Source organism: Cervus canadensis, chromosome 30 (assembly GCF_019320065.1).
Source record: "Cervus canadensis isolate Bull #8, Minnesota chromosome 30, ASM1932006v1, whole genome shotgun sequence".
In the NCBI taxonomy this organism is placed as follows: domain Eukaryota; kingdom Metazoa; phylum Chordata; class Mammalia; order Artiodactyla; family Cervidae; genus Cervus; species Cervus canadensis.
In genome coordinates, this window is record NC_057415.1 from 31,391,306 (window position 1) to 31,411,547 (window position 20,242).

At 43.3% G+C, this 20,242-nt stretch overlaps 1 non-coding gene and 1 pseudogene across 1 annotated transcript; one reads left to right on the forward strand and one right to left on the reverse strand.

Annotated features, from left to right (window-relative positions):
- Positions 1-7,522: 7,522 nt before the first annotated feature.
- Positions 7,523-7,713, forward strand: LOC122432158. Its single transcript, XR_006266768.1, has one exon. It is a non-coding gene; the product is annotated as a U2 spliceosomal RNA (small nuclear RNA).
- Positions 7,714-12,075: 4,362 nt separating this feature from the next.
- Positions 12,076-13,206, reverse strand: LOC122431799 (annotated as a pseudogene).
- Positions 13,207-20,242: the final 7,036 nt, after the last annotated feature.

Genomic DNA, 20,242 nt, shown 5'->3' on the forward strand with positions numbered 1-20,242 from the left:
GCCAGACTGGAAGAAAGAAACTATTGGGACTATTTAGTTTTCATGCCAAGAACAAGAACAACTTTAAAATTTTTTATTTATTTTTAAACATTTTATTTTGTATTGGGGTATACTTGATTAACAAACAATGTTATGATCATTTCAGGTGAACAGCAGAGGGACTCAGCCATGCCTATATATGTATCCATTCTCTTCCAAAGTCCCCTCCCATCCGGGCTGCCACATAACATTGAGCAGAGTTCCATGTGCTATACAGTAGGTCCTTGTTGGTTATCAGTTTTAAATATAGCAGTGTGTACATGTCCATCCCAAACTCCCTAATTATCCCTTTCCCGCATCCTTGTCCTCAGCAACCATAAGCTTGAAGAACAATTTTAATAGAAGTAAAAGGTAGCCTCTGACTGAAACTTTCTTCTTGTTTGCCCAGCATCCCTTGAAATCTTCACAGCCTACAGCACTGTTTCTTAACCTTTTATTCATTATAACCCAATAAGGAGCTTTTTCAGACATTTTTCCTCATCTCCTCCCATGAAAATTTAATACCATAAGCATAATTTTTGTTTATGTAAACATTAAAGTATGTTTATACATGTACCATCTTTATCTGCATACCTGTATCTATGTGTGTGTGTGATAAATAAAAGGAGCAAAAAAATTTTTTTACCTATATTAACTTCTTAGGGCTGCCATAACAAAGTATTGGGTTGGCGAAAGAGTTCATTTGGGTTTTTCTGTAAGATGGTATAGAAAAATCTGAATGAAATTTTTGGCCCACCCAATACCATAAATTTGGTGACAACACAGGTTTATTCTTTTATGGGTCCCTTGGCTTGCAGCTGCATAACTTCAATCTCTGTGGCAGGCTTCACATGGTTTTCTTCTCTCTGTCTCTGACCTCTTCTGTTTTCTGCAAGAACACTCTCATTGGATTAGAGTCTGCCCTCATCCAAAAGGACCTCCTCTCATGTCTTACCTTAATTATATCTTCAAATACCCTATTTCTGATAAGGACATATTCTGAGGTTCTAGGTGGACATAGATTTGGGGAGATGCTGTTCAATCCACTCAGATCCCAAGAACCAATTTTTGTGTCCTTGAAGATGATATCATCCTTATTGAGAGTACCATAGCCTAGAAAATAAATGGTATTCAAAGCACTCCAGAATTGACATCCAGCTTATTTGGAGAAATGAATGTTGTCAACTCTCTGAAGAGATCCCCTGACAAGTGCTCTGTTGGTGACTTCTGTATTAATAGGTCTCTGCTAAGAGATGTTGTGGTCCCCGGAGGAAAGTCACAGCACTGTCAGTCCATCTGCCTTCCCACACCCCCTAACCCACCTGCTGAAAGGGTTTTTAACTTCTCTCATCCTCCGCTGCATCATTTACTTCCTGGAGTTAATTTTGGCTTTAACTGAGGTCATGCACAAGGAAGGGTTTGCTCAGTGTCTGCCACAGAAAATCAATCAATGATTAGTAGGTTCTCCCTTTCTCTCTTTTTTTTTTTTTTTAGTTGAGGCTTGCAAACTCTTTGCAATCATGTGGGATCTAGCTTTGCAGCATGTGGGATCTAGTTCCCTGACTGTCAATTGGACCTGGGCCCCCTGGGTTGGGAGCTTGGAGTCTAGCCACTTGATCAGCAGGGAAGTCCTAGTAGTTGTTTTTATTATCATTCTTTTTCCCTGAGGATGTCTTCCCTGAGATATGATGTTCTCTTGCTAGTTTCTCTCTCACACAGTGAGTTATGAGACTTCTTTTTAACTCGATGGGCATGAGTTTGAGTAAACTCTGGGAGTTGGTGATGGACAGGGAGGCCTGGCGTGCTGCGATTCATGGGGTCGCAAAGAGTCGGACACGACTGAGCAACTGAACTGAACTGAGCCATAATTCCTAGACTTTCCAGGTGGCGCTAGTGGTAAAGAACCCACCTGCCAATGCAGGAGATGTAAGAGATGCAAGTTCGATCCCTAGGTGGGTAAGATTCCCTGGACAAGGGAATGGCCACCCATTCCAGTATTCTTGCCTAGAGAATCCCATGGACAGAGGAACCTGGTGGGCTACAGTCCACAGACTCACAGAGTCAGACACGACCGAAGTGACTTAGCATGCACGCATGCACCATGATTCCCATTTAATCACAGCCCATCTGATCTTTTATAAGCTTCGGCTTTGCTTTTCACCAGGAAATCATGAAAATTCCTTTCATTGGCTCACAAAGCTTGCCTTGATATATGTTGGCGAACCATGCACAGGGAAAGGCCAGCCATCAATGTGGTGAAGCAACTATGTCAGGAAAAAAGTGGGTGCATTGGTCAGCTCTGGCACTCTCCAGGGGTGGGGGCAGAGGGGCTTCTGTGTGACTTCTCTTCTAGAAAAGTAAGGAAACTATGCAGTGTCTTCTCTGGAAAATAGTATATCATATGCTTGTGAATAATTTGCATTTCAGGGCATTCATCTTGGCATACTTCTGACTTCAGGCTTTTTAATCTTTGTCTTTATCCTCAGGCTAAAATTCTGTGGCAGAAATAAAGGCGGAATGGGTGACCTTGACTCTGTCAGCCTGAGAGGGATTCTGATCAAATGCTCCCACTCACATGACAGGAAGCGATTCTTTGGTTTTGATTTTATCTCTGACAAGCAAGTTGAGATTTGTCATTACAATTCCATCTTTTCTGTCCATGTTGCACAAGTTCTGGGTAACATAGGATTGTGTGTGTGTGTGTGTGTGTGTGTACTCAGTCGCTCAGTTATCTATGACTCTTGGTGGCCACATGGACTGTAGCCCTCCAGGCTCCTCTGTCCACGCCATGGGATTTCCCAGGCAAGAATACTGGAGTGGGTTGCCATTTCCTTTTCCTGGGGATTTTCCCCACCCAGGGATCTAACCTGTGTGTCCTGCATTGGCAGGCAGATTCTTTACCACTAGCGCCACCTGGGAAGCCTCAGGATTGTGCTTATGATCATTTAAACACTATTTGTTTTACATACCCAATGTCAGAACCAAGCATTTGTGGGGACTTGAATGATATTGGGGGTCATTGCTCAAAGGACATGCTGATTACCCCCTCTTCTAGTTAATCGGTCATATATCCTTGAGTCAAACTAGATCACGGAGGGGACCTCCCTTGTGGTCCAGTGGTTGACTCTGCACTTCCAATGCACAGGGTATGGGTTCAGTCCTGGTTGAGGAACTAAGATCCCACACGCTGAGCAACATGGCCAAAAAATAAATAGAATAAGAATGAAAAAAATAATTTTAAAAAGAATTTAAAAAAAACTAGACCACAGAGACCCCAGAAGTTGGGTTGCACTGTCCTGACTGCGTGCAAAGTTAGTTTTGCTTAGGTGCTTCTTGGTTTGAGGCCATCAGCATTTATAGGGATCCGCATGGACCCATCCCTAAGAAGTTTCTTGTTCTGTCAGTTGAAGAGCAAGGCTGAGGATGTGATGCTTTCCTTCCATGGTGTCCTGTTAAGAAAATGCTATTGTCTTTACTGCTAAGATTGGCTTCCCTACTGGCTCAGTGGTAAAGAATCCACCTGCAATGTAGGAGCTGCAGGAGATGCAGGTTTGATCCCTGGGTTGGGAAGATCCCCTGGAGAAGAACATGGCAACCCACTCCAGTATTCTTGCCTGGGAAATCCCATGGATAGAGGAGCCTGGCGGGCTACAGTCCATGGGGTTGCAAAAGATTTGGCCACCACTTAGCAACTAAACAACAGCAACAACTAAGAAGATCGGTACTTCCCTCTCCTTTAACAAATTTTTTTCTTGAATTTTTCTTGAATGCTTTTTGCCTCATGGATGTTGGGAACTGGATGTAGGATCATGTTTCTTTTTTTTTTTTTTTTTTAATTTTACATGTTTCTTTTCTTATGTTGGAGGCTGCAAAGCTTCCAGCCAATAGGTGGTTCAGTATAGCCAGCTTGAAGATCCCCTCCACCAAACTCATTCCCATCCCTTTCCTTGTAGTTTTTTTTTCTTCTGCACCATTTACAATTTGTGCTCTTTTATTGTTTTTTAGTTCTCCTTGTAAGATTCCTTATATCCTTTTTGGAATAAAGTAGGAAAGATATTTTTGAGTAAATAAACATTTATTTGGGAGGAGAATTAAACTAATTCTGCATGATCCCAATGGGCAAAATGAGGATTCTTTCTTTTTTTCTACTTTCCCTGTCCCCCTTATCTTCCTCCTGTCCCTCCTCCCCTTCTTTCCATCCTCCTCTCCCCTCCTTTTTTCCTTATCTCCCTCTCCCCTCCCTCCTTCCATCCTTCCTTCTTTCTTGTTACTCAAATATTTAACATATTAATATATCAACTATCAGGAACTGAACTAGGAGACTTAGGGAGACAGAGGAGTCAGTTTCTGTTTAAGAAAGGACTTTATAACACTCAGTCGCACCCAGAGATAAACAATTACCTCTTGTACCAGAACTTCATAATTTACAAAGCACTTCTGCCTGCATATGACCTTGTTTTACCTTCATAGCAGAGCTCAATGGTAGGAACTATTATCTTCATTGATCAAGAACCTGAGCTTTAACAAGAATCTTGGCCAAGGTAACTTAGCTGCTAAATGAGAAAGCTATGAATGGCTTACTGGTTTTCTGATTTCAAATCCTTATTTGCCCTTTCCATGACCCGATACTACCCCCACTTGTCCCCTCTCCACTCGTGGTAGGCGTGCCTTCTTGTTCTGAGTGTATTCCCTTTCCCTCTGAAGTCATTTTACCCAGAATGTGAATAACATTTCACATAGTGTCATTGCTATTTTTATTCTCTGTGATTTAAAAGCAGACAGAGATATGCCAAACACGTTTCTGCTTTCATGCTTCCAAGTTTTGCATGAGGAGACAGCATCTTCTGTACGGGGGCCACATGAATGCTGGTTGGAAAATAGGCAGGTCCAAGTGCCAGTCAGTCAGTGTTCCATCAGATGCAGCATATAGTATTTTTTATATATATATTTATTTATTTACCTGTGCAGGTTCTTAGTTGTGGCATGTGAGGTCTAGTTCCCTGACCAGGGATCAAACCCCAGTCCCCTGCATTAACAGCTCAGAGTCATAGCCACTGGACCACCAGGGAAGTCCCTTCGTTCATCATTTTTGAGTCACCACATGTCACTGCCTCCACCTTGGGAGGTGGTTCTAGTTTGCTCTTCATGTGTGTATATATTGTGTATTATCTTAGGGAGAGCAGAATGCTACCTTCTGGACTCATGGCTCATTTTATCTTTAGACTCTTGTGGGAATATCATCAATTAGAACAAGAAAGATCGCCTCTCATTTTGCTGGCCCTTTCTAAGTTGACAGGTAGAAGATTGATCTTTAGAAAAGAGCACACAGAACTCTAATACTGTAGATTGTGAATGGATGATAAGATTTTCTGGGCAGTCTGATTGAACTCATTTGACATCATTCCCATTTTTCATGGCAGCTCCTAATGATCCCTAGAGAGGAGAGGAGAATTAACCATGTACACTCTGCTTAGGTTCAGCAAGACAGTTTCCATTTATCTCAAATTTCACAGAGCACTATGGAATGTATGACTACTAGGGCCCTCCAAGACTCCACTGAGGGTCATGATTCCTTGCAGAGCCAAAAGGGCATGTAAGACCAGCTCTGTGCCAGTGAGGCCCAGTTCTCCCTCAGAACCGGTTCCTATCATCCCAGGGGGTTAACCAAAGGTGTAATATATGTACATCACTTGTCAGGTTGGAGCCCAGAGAGCCCTTCCAAGTTTCCCCACTTCTTCCTTCTCTGCTCCTCTGCCTTCTACCCAGCCTCCCATTCCACCTCCAAGGTCCTTGTTCCAACTAGCTGCTACCATGGTTGGCCAAGCCCAGGATGCTCTGTACCCATTTGGTCTGAGGTCACTGCATCTCAGGAAGATTAACAGTGGATCTTTGTATTCCTCAGAACAAGGCACCTACCACACTGATCCACTTCTCTCTTGCTAATACCCATTACCCTGAAAGCCTTAATTTTAATGCACGATTATGTTTTGTTTTGTTTTTTAAACTTTCTTCCCATAAGGGGAAGGAACAAAGCAGGTGAGCAGAACGGAATACCATGTGTGTTCACTTTGCTTTCTGAGGAAAGGAAAAATCTCAGAGAGAAGCCATGTTTGTGTTTGCATTGTTCTCTGCCTTCTCCCCAGTCTCCCATTTTTATGGTAAGAAAAATAAGCCCTGCCCTTTGAGAAGACGAAACAGGTTCAAGAGCTTCTTAGTCAATTCTCCCTTGATAACAACTTACTGGTTTCTGTTAGACTTCTCTTAGGTTATATAAACCAACCACCTTGAATGCTGACTCGGGGTAAGCAAAATAAACCAAAGGAAAAGCCAGTTAGAATGTATTAGTGAGGCATTTGTTCATAGAAAAATCACAGTTGGTCTTTGTAATGCAGAGAAAGGCCACAGCACCATCACCTGGGCAAGGGTTCCAACCTTTAGCATGACTTTAGTCCTAATATTCTTAATAGATTGCAATGATCTGAAGTCATCCTCTGTATTTCCAGCCTGGTTCCAGCTTTTTCTGTCAGTTGTGCCTATAGAAAATGAAAAAAAAAAAATGCAACTGATTCATAATGTAAAGATTACTTTGTTCTTAGAGATTTTTGGATCTGATTTTAAAATCCCAGAAGCTAGTGCTGCCTTTTAAAACAGCACATTGCTTGACACAAGGTTTAAGTTCACTTTGGTAGCCAAGAAAGAACCTAACACTCCAAGTTCTTTCTGAAATGTCCTCAAAGCCTTCCTAAGAACAGAGAAATGCTCTCCCAATCCTCCCTCCCCCAAATCATTGCATTTTCTTTCAGTTTACCACTTAATACAGTGATCAAATTATGTAGTGACCATTTTTGTATACCAGTCCATAGGACTGGAAAAGGTCAGTTTTCATTCCAATCCCAAAGAAAGGCAATGCCAAAGAATGCTCAAACTACCACACAATTGCACTCATCTCACACACTAGTAAAGTAATGCTCAAAATTCTCCAAGCCAGCCTTCAGCAATATGTGAACATCTAAAACCAGATGTTCAAGCTGGTTTTAGAAAAGGCAGAGGAACCAGAGATCAAATTGCCAACATCCGCTGGATCATAAAAAAAGCAAGAGTTACAGAAAAACATCTATTTCTGCTTTATTGACTATGCCAAAGCCTTTGACTGTGTGGATCACAATAAACTGTGGAAAATTCTGAAAGAGATGGGAATACCAGACCACCTGACCTGCCTCTTGAGAAACCTGTATGCAGGTCAGGAAGCAACAGTTAGAACTGGACATGGAACAACAGACTGGTTCCAAATAGGAAAAGGAGTACGTCAAGGCTGTATATTGTCACCTTGCTTATTTAACTTATATGCAGAGTACATCATGAGAAACACTGGGCTGGATGAAGCACAAGCTGGAATCAAAATTGCTGGGAGAAATATCAATAACCTCAGATATGCAGACAATACCACCCTTATGGCAGAAAGCAAAGAAGAACTAAAGAGCCTCTTGATGAAAGTGAAAGAGGGATCGCTTCTCGGCCTTTTGGCTAAGATCAAGTGTAGTATCTGTTCTTATCAGTTTAATATCTGATGCGTCCTCTATCCGAGGACAATATATTAAATGGATTTTTGGAGCTGGGAGTTGGAATGGGAGCTTGCTCCGTCCACTCCACTCATCGACCTGGTATTGCAGTACCTCCAGGAACGGTGCACCAAAAAGAAAAATAAAAAAAAGAAAAAAAAAAAAAAAAAGAAAGTGAAAGAGGAGAGTGAAAAAGCTGGCTTAAAGCTGAACATTCAGAAAACTAAGATCATGGCATCTGGTCCCATCACGTCATGGGAAATAGATGGGGAAACAGTGGAAACAGTGGCAGACTTTATTGGGGGGGGGCTCCAAAATCACTGCAGATGGTGACTGCAGCCATGAAATTAAAAGACGCATACTCCCTGGAAGAAAAGTTATGACCAACCTATACAGCATATTAAAAAACAGAGATATTACTTTGCCAACAAAGGTCCGTCTAGTCAAGGCTATGATTTTTCCAGTAGTCATGTATGGATGTGAGAATTGGATTATAAAGAAAGCTGAGCACTGAAGAACTGATGCTTTTGAACTGTGGTGTTGGAGAAGACTCTTGAGAGTCCCTTGGACTGCAAGGAGATCCAACCAGTCGATCCTAAGGGAGATCAGTCCTGGGTGTTTATTGGTAGGACTGATGTTGAAGCTGAAACTCAAATATTTTGGCCAGCTGATGCGAAGAGCTGACTCATTTGAAAACCCTGATGCTGGGAAAGATTGAGGGCAGGAGGAGAAGAGGACGACAGAAGATGAGATGGTTGGATGGCATCACCGACTTGATGGACATGAGTTTGGGTAAACTCCGGGAGTTGGTGTTGGACAGGGAGGCCTGGCATGTTGTGGTCCATGGGATTGCAAAGAGTCGGACACGACTGAGCGATTGAACTGAACTGATGAGAGTGTTTATGGCAGGGACCGCTAATGAAACAACAGGTAGGACATGGACCAGTTTCAACTTATCTTGCTTTTAAAAAACAGGCTGTTGATGAGTGAAACCTGGTCATTTTACAGCAACATCACCATGCATGTGCAACACGGAAACCTGTGCGTCCAGGGTGAGCCTGGAACCAAGGATCTTCAGTCTCCCAAATTCAAGGAATAGAAATGTTGCCACCAGAGCTAGTTATGAAGTGAGAAGTCCTTCAGTAAAGCAAATCCAGCTTCCAGCTCCAAAAGTAACTTATCATCTATCTACTGATTCAAGACTAACCCATCAGCTTCCATTTCACTCTTCAGTTTCACCCTGAACCCTGGATCTGGGAGGCCCATTTGAGCCCTGACTCCTGTGGGCTTGAGGGTCAACCTGGCAATAAAGTTCTTTCTTTCTCAAAAGCCAGTGCCAGAGTACTGGCTTCCCTGCACCGTGGGCAGTGAGCTTTCACCAGGTAACATTAATCTCTGGCACACAATATGTTTCTATTAATAATGGTACCACTAAGCCTAGTAGATACCAGGTGTTCAATAGATATTTGCTAAATAAATCTTATGTAATATCCCTGCTTAAAAACTCCCAAAGCCTTCCTATAAAATTTCAGCTTCCTCCTGACTCAAGTATTTAATTAAGAATTATTCTGTGTAGCTTGGAGCTGAGGGATTCAAAGACTATCCTTGGGTCTATGACCCAGGTTTTCTTTATTAGCCCTAAAAACTTAGAGTATCTGCTAAGATTAGGAAGGCTTCACCACTTCATGTCCTCATTAGCTTTTCTTCGGACTGTTATTATAGTTTCTTATCTGTTCTCCTTGCCTCCTGACTCTCCCTCGTTTTAATCATTCATGATCACCCTCTCCTGAACTCAGGACCAGCCACATAATTTGAAGGTTCCAGTGCAAAATGAAAATGCAGGTCCCCAGGGACTTTCCTGGAGGTCCAGTGGTGAAGACCTCACCTTCTAACGCATGGGGTGTGGATTTGATCCCTGGTTGGGGAGCTAAAAATTCACATACCTCATCGCCAAAAAAACTGAAACATAACACAGAAGTAATATTGTAACAAATCCAATAATGGCTTAAAAAATGGTCCACACCTTAAAAAAAAAAAAAGGAAGAAAGAAAAATGCAGGGTCCCTTATTCAAAATCACTCAACAAGCACAGGGCCCCTCTGTGATTGGGGTCCATGGTGCCAGCAGAGTTTGCACACGTGTGAAGCCAATCTTGCCTGAATTCAGTCTTCTAAGGCACAGTATCAGTCACAATAAGTCCTTTTTCAAAAACTTTCAGGGACTTCACATTGTCTAGAGTTGTGATTATAGAGACTTAAATAAATTCTGATCCCAGTCAGCTCTCCCCACTTTCTTTCCTAGAATTCCTCTTTATATGCCCTGTGTGTGTGCTTGTGTGCGTGGTCAGTCGCTTCAGTCATTTGTGACCCCATGGATTACAGCCCACCAGGCTCCTCTGTTCACGGGATTCTCCAGGCAAGAATACTGGAATGGGTTGCCATGCCTTCCTCCAGAGGATCTTCCCAATCCAGGGACTGAAACTGCATCTCCTGCATTGCAGGTGGATTCTTAACCCACTGAGCCACTTGGGAAACCCTTATTTACCTATACTTCCCAAATAGAACGACTTAACTCTTGTCCAAAGGTATCCTCTCCTATCTCCATGCCTTATTTGTTGTATCGATCCCATTACTTAGTGGGCTTTTCCTCCTGCTTCGATCATCACAAATCCCATGTGAAGTCTTCTTGGATCCTTTCATTTAAGAACTCTTTCCTCCCTCTGATTTTCCAATATAATTTTAGCAGAGTCCTCTTTTGTCCTTTCACTCGTTAATGAACTCCCAAGACTGAGCTCAGTGCTGTGGAAGGTACAAAGATGAGCACTGTCTGAATAAGAAAGATGATCTTGGCGGAAGGTTAAAGGCAGAGGTTTAAAGTAGAGAAAATAGGCAGTGCAAAGGCCCTAGGGTAGCAAGAGCTTGGAGGAAGAGAAAAAAAGACCAGAGTGGGCAGAGCAAAATGTGCATAGAGAGAAATATGAGATGAATGAGAGGAGGCCAGCCAGGAAAAGGAACATTAGTTTTTATTCTAAATGTGAAGGGATGCCTTTGGGGGATGGGAAGGTTGGGTTTAAATAGAGGAGGAATGACTTGAATTCTTTACTTTGTGGATACTGACCTTTGAGGGGGCAAAGCTGGAGACAAGGTGATATGAGGTGGCAATAGTCCAGGTGAGAAGATTTTTTTTTTAAAGGCTATATAGTGCTTTTTTTGCAGTGTCTTTGCTGTGTCCGACACATTTTAATGCATAACATCTTCATTATCTTTTGGTCCCAAATACTCTGACATCCATTAGGGATTATTCTTTGACCCACAGGTAATTTAGAAGCATGTTCCTAAACTTCCGAACAGGAAACTTTAACAATTACCGCTTAAGTTTTTAAATTGTGCTGTGACCAGGTAATATACTTTGTATGACATTGACACTTTGAAATATGACTTGTTTTACAAACTTTGAGAGTTTCCCCCACTGTTCCATGTGTGCTTGAAGTACATACTGTTTTTGGATACTGTCCTGTGTGTCCATCAGATCAAGCTTATGACTGCTTTCATCCTAACCTTCCATAGCCATCCGATTTTTATCTGCTTGTGTACCGATTCCTAAAAGAGATGTTAAAAATCTACCACTTTGGTTTGTGACTTGATTTCTCCTTGTAATTGTGTCAGTTTCTGCTAGACAGACCTGGCGCACAGATTTCCACCTTCCAGGTGATTTGAACCCCTTTTCATCACGTGGTGATATTCCTTCTCTTTAGCAGTGCCTTTTATCTTAAAATTGACTTCATCTTCTAATACAGCCAACACCAGCTTCCTTTTGGTTACCATCTGTTTCTTAACTGGAATTTAGTCAAAAGAATTTTATTAACAGGTTTAAAAAAATAATTTACATACCATAAAATTCACCTGGCTGCCTGTGAGCTGGGACTTAACTCTGCCTCTGTGTATCCTCCATTCACCTGGCTGAGTCGGAGGTTTTTCTCTCCCACCTCCTTCTAGATTGACACTGTCCATCCCACTCCATATTTCTTCCTCTTAGTTAGACTGTTTCTATCTTCTGTGGTTATTTTAGGATTTTAAATGTGCATGCTTATCTTAAATTCTAATCTTTACTCATCTTGCAAATAAACTTAGAATAATTCAATTCCAGGCAACCTGAGGATGGCCCCGCCTTCTCCCAGTTACCGGAGACCAGCAATTCCACCTTCGGGTCTGGCTTCAGGCGCTGTTTTTTGTCCTTTTCAAGTGAGTTTGGGGCTGACACAGCAGTCCCAAAGGCCCTTCCCTTCCTGCTCCTGAGAACTCGGGAGATAAGGAGGGGGTCAGTGAAGCCCGCCCCTCCCTACCTGGCGCCCACCGCCTCCTCACCGCTCCCTCGTCCCCCACCCTGCAACTTTCAGGGAGCGTTCAGGCCTCAAGAGAGGAGGCTGGAGTCTAGGTGTGGATCAACCCTTCCCCAGATCGGAAGGCTCTTCTGCCCACGCGGCCTGAACCCTGGACAAGTCAGTGAGCGGAGTGTGACAGCGTCCGCTCTCCACCCAGAGCCAGAGCCTGCCTTGGGTAGAGCATCGGGACCCTCAGGCCAGGCCGGTCTCCAGAACCAGGGTGCAGGATGCGGCCCTTCTCCAGGCGCCCCTCGGCCTTGGCCGCCGCCTTCTTCTTGCGCAGGTTCTGCCGCCATCGGTCCGGCAGCAGCATCTTCCCCACCCCGTGGGCCGCGGGCCCTGCGCTTCTCCCACGTGCGCCCGCGCTGTCCCCGCCGCTTCTCCTGGCACTTCGGGGCCTCCGGCTGCAGGTGCTGGCTGTCGAGGGTCTTCACGCCTTTGGCCTTGGACAGCAGGTTCGTCCCTGCATCTTGGCCTGAAGCTCCCGGCCCTCGGCCGCGTCCCCGTCCGGCAGCTGCTCCAGCCCATCAGCCCCTTCACCTTCTGCCTCCTCTCCTTCCTGCGCTGCGCCTTGCAGGCCTGCTCCTCTTATTGACTCATCTCTAGCTTAGTGAAGAGCCGCCCGGCTGGCCTGGAACCTCAGGGGGCCCCTTGGAGACCTTGGCGGCTTTCTCCTTCATCCCCGGCTCCCTCTGGATCCGCTACTTCCGGTCCCGCTCCTTCTTCCTCAGCTTCCTCCAGCATCTTTTCTCCAAAGAGGTGGGAGACAGCTTCCTGGCGTTGCCCTGGCTGCGCGCCTCCCCTATGTTCTGCAGGCGCTGTCGCAGGACGTCCACGGCAAATGAAGAGTCGGGCGCTGGGGCCAGGCCATCCGCAGGGGCCGCAATGGAGCTGAAGGCCGCCGCCGCCTCTTTCACTGCCACTGACTTCCTGCCCTGAGGCTTCTCCACAGGAACCCGCTCCTGGGATTTCTAATGTGCTTTCTTCCCCTTCTGTTTTGGGGGCCCAGCAGTTTCTGAAACTTGAGTTTTGCGCGCGGAGTTGTGCGTCTGGGACTCGGGACTGGGTAGGGAGCAGATCTTCTTGTTCAGGCTCTGCAGCTAGGCTTCCTTGGCAACCTAGTAAGCCCTGGCTGGAGGCTCGGGGTCCTGCTTGGGGAAGGAGGGCTGGGGTGCAGCGTCCCGGGCCGGTCCTACCAGTCTGCAACACACGCAGGGCCCCCCAAACCCCCAGTCTGCGCTACCTTCATTTACCCAGCTGCACTTGCCAGAAACCCCCCACGTGAGAACTGATGGTGGCTTGAATTAGGGTGGAAGTGGCTTGATCACCTGGATGATTGTTGGTGCTGTTCTTGAGGATGGAAGAGATTAGGAGAGGTGTAAGTTTGGAAGGATGTTGCAGAGAAATTCTGTCAAGTGGAACAAGAAGGTCTGGATGGACAATAAAGGATTAATCTTTCCCCCAAAGAGGTTTGGCCTTTGCCCTTGGCTCCTGGGAGGTAACCTCTAAGACCTCGGAAAATCTTGCCTTGATTTGTTTAACCTGAGGACCTTTGGCCAAGCCAGATAGCCTGTGCTAGCAGTGTGATTTATAGGAAGGGTCCTTGGGTCATGTAGTATGTATCTGACCTCTTGAGACTAAGGTTGACGGCATGACCAGTCAGCCATGGCTATGTGACTGAGCCCCAGTAAAAACTCTAGATACCAAGGCTTGGGTGAGCTTCTCTGGTTGGTACTGGCTCGTGTGTATTGTCACACATTGCAGCTGTGAGAAATCAAGTGTGCATAACTACACAGGGAGAAGACAACTAGAGGTCCCATGCCTTGGGCTCTCCTGGACCCTTCTCCATGTCCCTTTTCCCTTAGCTGCTTTTAATCTCTGTCCCTGTTCTGTGTTAAACCGTAACTGGGAGTATATCCACTTTTGGTGAGCTTTCTGAGTCCTTCCAGTGAATTATCAAACCATAGAGTGATCACGGGGACCCTCTAACTTGAGATTGGTGACAGAGGTAAAGATGGTCTTGTAGACCCCCGAACATTTCAATGAGGGTATGTACGAATTTAACAAAGAGAAGCACTGGATGACTCAGGTCTTAACTCCATTCGTCAACTGTGTCCAGCTCCATCGCAGTCCCTGCAGATGGCCCAGCCCAAGAGCCTGGCTCTTTATTCTCCGTGGATGTTCTGCTGGCAACACCTGCATGAGAAGATAGAGGAGGCATGCAGCCAGGGCAATGCCAAGAAGCTGAGGAGTGAAAAGAGGAGAAAGTACCTTGTTGTCTCTTGACTAGTGTCTTAGAGGATTTCTCTTTTCCTTTTTGCCAGGGCCTCATTAAGAAGAATCTACTGTCTTCTGGTCAGAGAGCTGCCTACAAGTGTAACCTGGAGAGACAGCAAAGAAAGGCAATGTCTTTAGTCATTGTGCATAATGAAATCTGTGGGAAGAAATAACACCCTTGATATGTCAGCCACAAATATGGTTTCTGTCTAATTGAATCCATTCGTCATTACATTAAAAAAGAAGCTGATGCAATTGAAAAGTAAGTTCAATTAATCCATCCTCTCACAATAACAGTTTGTGTGTGTTTGTATTGATGTGAATCTCATCATAAAGAAAATAAAAACCCTGGCTTCAGGCACATGAAGGTTCATTTCCTATGGCAGCCTCCTTGCATACTGCTGATAGTTACAGCATGTGGAATTACTTATAACTAAAGCCTCTGACTGAAAATGTGGAGGTAGCACTCGATTTATCATCCTCTGAGATTTAAAAGCTCTTTAGAACACAAGCCAATACCAATTTCTGTTTTAACAAATCAGTAAGTATCTCTTCATGGACTAAATGACTTTCCCACTTGGCACCTCTCAAAACCCTTCTGCCGCCCTCCACCCCCACCTCCCGGTGGCTAAAGAGGTTGCCATATATGTGCTGGATACAGGCAGCTTGGAAGAGTGTGTCTTATCTTACAGACTCTAGCATGGTTAGCAAGACTAATTGTTCAAAACTGTGAAAAACAGACATTCTTTCCTTGATAGCTCAGCTTAGATCAGTATTGCACTGGTTATCTATTGCTGTATAGCAAGTTACCCCAGATATAATGGCTTAAAATTATGCACATTTATTAATACTCACAGTTTCTGTGGTCAAGGGTTGGGCATAGTTTAGCTGATTCCTTTGTTTCAGGGTTTCTTACAAGACTGAAATAAACTTGCTAGTTGAGGCTGTGGTCTCATTTGAGAGCTCAGTGGTGAAGGATCTGTTTCTAAGTTCCTCCAGGTTATTGGCAGAATTCAGTTCCCAGAGGACTGTTTGACTAAAGGTTACAGATCCTTCCCAGATCTTAGCTGGAAGATTTCTCTAGTTCTTTGTTCTGTGGACCTCTCCAGCATGGCCACTTTTTTCATCAAAGTATGCAAATGGAGAAAGCAATATGGAAAATCTAGCAAGACAGAGATTTTTAACATAATCATGCAGGTGAATCCCATCACTTATGCTGTATTCTGTTGGCCTTCCCACTCTCAAGGGGAGGGGATTACACAGGGTATGAATACTAGGAGATGGAGAACATTAGGTACTATCTTAGAATCAGCCCACCACAAGGACAGGATCCTTGGTTGAAGAAGTAACAGTAATAATCCTTTTATAAAGAATGTGCTGTATGTTTCTGAGTTTCAAAAATATTTGCAGATAGGCTCAGCAGGCAGATTATATCCTTGAAGAAATGATGATGCTTTGGTGGCAAGTATGTCTTTAGTCCAGCTGATTTTCTCATTTTTCTCATGTTATTTTCCATCTTCTCCAAAGAATCTATTTTCTTCCTTCTTTTATTATAACCAAAAAAATGTCTGGTCAAGTTAGAAGCTGGGAAGAGCTCAGAGTCCTTAAGGTTGGGGTGAATAGCCTAGAACTTAACAGGGAGGGCAGTAATGTGTCTGCTCAGGGCAGCTTTCAGAATTTCAGCTTTTCTGTTTTACTATTTCTCTTTTATATTTGTGAGGCCCTCAATCAGACACCACACAGCTCCAGTGTTGTTTCCTAGCAGTGTCTTCATGACAGAGCATTTCTACAGAATTCCACGCTTGACCCTCCAGAGTTTTAAAACCTACTGAGTTAGTTTCTACCAGTGTTCTTTGTTGTTGTTTAGTCACTAAGTCGTTTCTGACTCTTATGAGACCCCATGACCTGAAACCCACCAGGTTCCTTTATCCATGGGATGTCCCAGGTAAGAAGACTGGAGTGACTTGTCATTTCCTTCTCCAGGGGATCTTCCCAACCCAGGGATTGAACCCGTGTTTTCTGCATCGGCAGGCAGATTCTTTACCACTGAGCCACCAGGGAAGCCCAGTGTTCCTTACTAAAATTTACAGATGAGATTCTGACAGACTAATATAAAGCACCCATGTGTGCCCCCGCCCCCCGCCGTGGACAATAATCTTAGGGATTAGGAAATTATTTGTTGTTGCTGCTGTTGTTTTCAGTCACCAGAAAGTATGAAACGTTTATCTAATCGTTCATTCACACGTTGACCTTTACTCATTCAAGAACAGTCATTGGCAGTTGCGATTGAGAATGCCAGCAAAGTCACTGCCTTTATTAATCATCGCTCTTCTTTCCCTTCCTGGCTTTCTTCTTAGCATCCACAAATGTGTTTGCCTGCTGCTTTAGCCTCTCTTAGAGGTAGAAAGTATGTGCTCAGTTGCTCAGCTGTGTCTGACTCTTTGTGATCCCATGGACTATTAGTCTACCAGGCTTCTCTGTCCATGGGATTTCCCAGGCGAGAATACTGGAGTGGGTTGCCATTTCCTTCTCTTCGCATCCATAAATGTGTTTGCATGCTGCTTTAGCCTCTCCTAGAGGTAGAAAGTGTTTTATCTCTAATGCTTGTTTGGGTCCCAGAAGACTCAGAACTACTATTTCCTAGGTCTGAACCCAAAGAGTCAAGGACAGTTCTTAGGCCCAAATCAGCAGCTCCTTTTTTCATGTTCTTCCGCAGACCCAGGTGTGATCCAGAGCCTACTTTGCCTTGAGACAGACCTAAGAGGATGCAAGCTTCCTTTTACCTGCTTGAGGGTGATGGACAGAAAAGGGGAGGAGATGGGGGAATACCGGGATTCTGAAGTCTAGAGAAGATGACTGGAGTCTTTCAGAAGATGAGATCAGCAAATCTCTGAACCTGTGGTGAGGCTGAACCTGTGGTGATTTTCAAACAACTTAGGTTATGTCAGAATCACCTGTGGGAAAATTTTTAATATGAATTCTATTTGCAGATATTTTAGTCCAAGGAGGGCAAAACACAGCCCAGGAATCTGCATTTGCACTTAGCATTCCTCACATTTTAGATGCGGATGGCCTAAAAAGCACTGTTTAGAAATGGTGAGACTTTAGAGAAATAGGTAGACCACATGTAAACCATAAGAGGAAAAATTCAGGGAATGAATTTACTATTTGTTTTTCCCTTCATTGATTTCAGATATATAATCACACAGTAGCAGATACTTGTTTTCAACCAGAGGTGGAATGGTTGCAGTGCTTATTAGATGAGGGAAAACTGAAAGCTGTAATTAAACCAACTGGCTACTTAATTCGTTCATTCATCTACTCCGTCGAAGGAGCATTCATTCATTTCCTTTCTCTTCTGTGATCCAGGAACATAGTCACCTAGGCTTTATGAATGAAAGTCAGCAGCCTTTCACAGCTAGACAAATAAAGCCAGCTTGGGACAACCAGACAATGTCTCCTCTATATTTATGCCTCTAAATCACACTGTGAGTAGCCACCGCTTTTCTCTCTTGGGAAAAACAAACTGAAGTTTGGAATTACAAAGACCAGAGTGGGAAGTCTATGATATACCAAAGAAAAAAGAGCAAGATATGTGAATATGATGTCCATCTAATGTGCATATATATGTGATATTTTTATGATGCAAAATTTTAATGATTTTTATTGAATACTGTGATATAATATTTTTATGAGAAAAAAAGGTGAAGATAGACTCTACCCTTAATATTGGGTATGTTTCCCCACTTTGGGGAATTGGAGATGAGATTAGTATGGGAAATTATTAACTTAATTTTTTATACCTTTGTAGTAGAATACTATAACAAGTAGTTATAGAATACTATGAGTAGAATACTATAACAGTGAACCATACCATTTTTTTTGTATAAAACTTAAAGAATATTGTAGTATGTAATAAATGCAAGGAAATTCCAGCTCTCAGGTCTCAAGTCTTGGGTATTTTAAAATTAAAGGAAGAACCTAGATATGGAGGTAGATGGACTCCAATTGGTCTCCCATCAAATGTCTTTGTCAATGTCTTTTAGATTAGATTTGCTAATTATTTGAGTTGATAGACCATCTACTTTCTTCTTTTCTCAATGTATGTATGCTACATGGGGTTTCAGTATGATCAAGAGGTCAAGTGGAGATCACCATATGGACAAAGCACCCCCCAGATTAGTAGGAAGATGGCAGGATTTCTAACGACATCAAATATGTCCTGATTTTGGAATTAAGATTTTTGTTTGTTACTTAAAGTAACTGACTGCTTATCCCTTAAGAGTAACCAGCAAAGTCCTGGGGCCTTCCCAGGTTTTGAGGCAGAGGTAGGGAAACCATTCATTCATTCACTAAATAAAATTTTAAAGGTGAGTAGAGGGTAAAAAAAAAAAAAAAAAGCATTGCATATGGATTCCATCTGCTAGTAGCTCTTGGTCAACAGCTGGTTATTTTAGCTGTTATAATTGAAAATCAGTAGAATTCAATTTATAATTTAAGAAATCACTAAAAATGCAAAAGGACAAATATAATGTGATTACATTTATATGGGGTACCTAGGGGAGTCAAATTCATAGAGACAGAAAATAGGATGCTGGCTGCCAAGTACTGGGGGAGAAGATGGGGCAGTTCATGTTTAATGAGTACAGAGTTTCAGTTGGGGAGGATAAAAAGGTTCTGGAGATGGATGGTTGCACAACAGTGTGAATGTACCTAATGGTCACAAAACTGTACGCTTGAGAATGGTTAATGTGGTAAATTTTATGTATGTTTTACCACAATTTAAAAAAGAGTTCACTTCAGTTCAGTTGCTCAGTTGTGTTTGATTCTTTGTGACCCCATGGACTGCAGCACGCCAGGCCTCCCTGTCCAACTCCCGGAGTTTACTCAAACTCATGTCCATTGAGTTGGTGATGCCATCCAACCATCTCATCCTCTGTCGTCCCCTTCTCCTCCCACCTTCAATCTTTCCCAGCATCAGAGTCTTTTCAAATGAGTCAGCTCTTAGCATCAGGTGGCCAAAGTATTGGAGTTTCAGCTTCAACATCAGTCCTTCCAATGAACACCCAGGACTGATCTCCTTTAGGATGGGCTGGTTGGATCTCCTTGCAGTCCAAGGGACTCTCAAGAGTCTTCTCCAACACCACAGTTCAAAAGCATCAATTCTCTGGCACTCAGCTTTCTTTATAATCCAATTCTCACATCCACACATGACTACTGGAAAAACAATAGCCTTGATGAGACGGACCTTTGTTAACAAAGTAATGTCTCTGTTTTTTAATATGCTGTCTAGGTTGGTCATAACTTTCCTTCCAAGGAAAAGCATCTTTTAATTTCATGGCTGCAGTCACCATCTACAGTGATTTTGGAGCCCCCCAAAATAAAGTCTGCCTCTGTTTCCACTGTTTCCCAATCTATTTCCCATGAAGTGATGGGGCCAGATGCCATGATCTTAGTTTTCTGACTGTTGAGCTTTAAGTCAACTTTTTCACTCTCCTCTTTCACTTTCATCAAGAGGCTCTTTAGTTCTTTTTGCTTTCTGCCATAAGGGTGGTATTGTCTGCATATCTGAGGTTATTGATATTTCTCCTGGCAATTTTGATTTCAGCTTGTGCTTCCTCCAGCCCAGCATTTCTCATGATGTATTCTGCATATAAGCTAAATAAGCAGGGTGACAATATACAGCCTTGACGTACTCCTTTTCCTATTTGGAACCAGTCTGTTGTTCCATGTCCAGTTCTAAACTGTTGCTTCCTGACCTGCATACAGGTTTCTCAAGAGGCAGGTCAGGTGGTCTGGTATTCCCATCTCTTTCAGAATTTTCCACAGTTTATTGTGATCCACACAGTCAAAGGCTTTGGCATAGTCAATAAAGCAGAAATAGAAATTACCCGACAGAGCTTGATGGAAAATGCAGGATGCTTCCAGAAATGTCTTCAAAGTACAGCATTCTTGGATCTTATTACCCTTGCAGTATGGACCTGATTATTACAGTTCAAGGGGAAAAT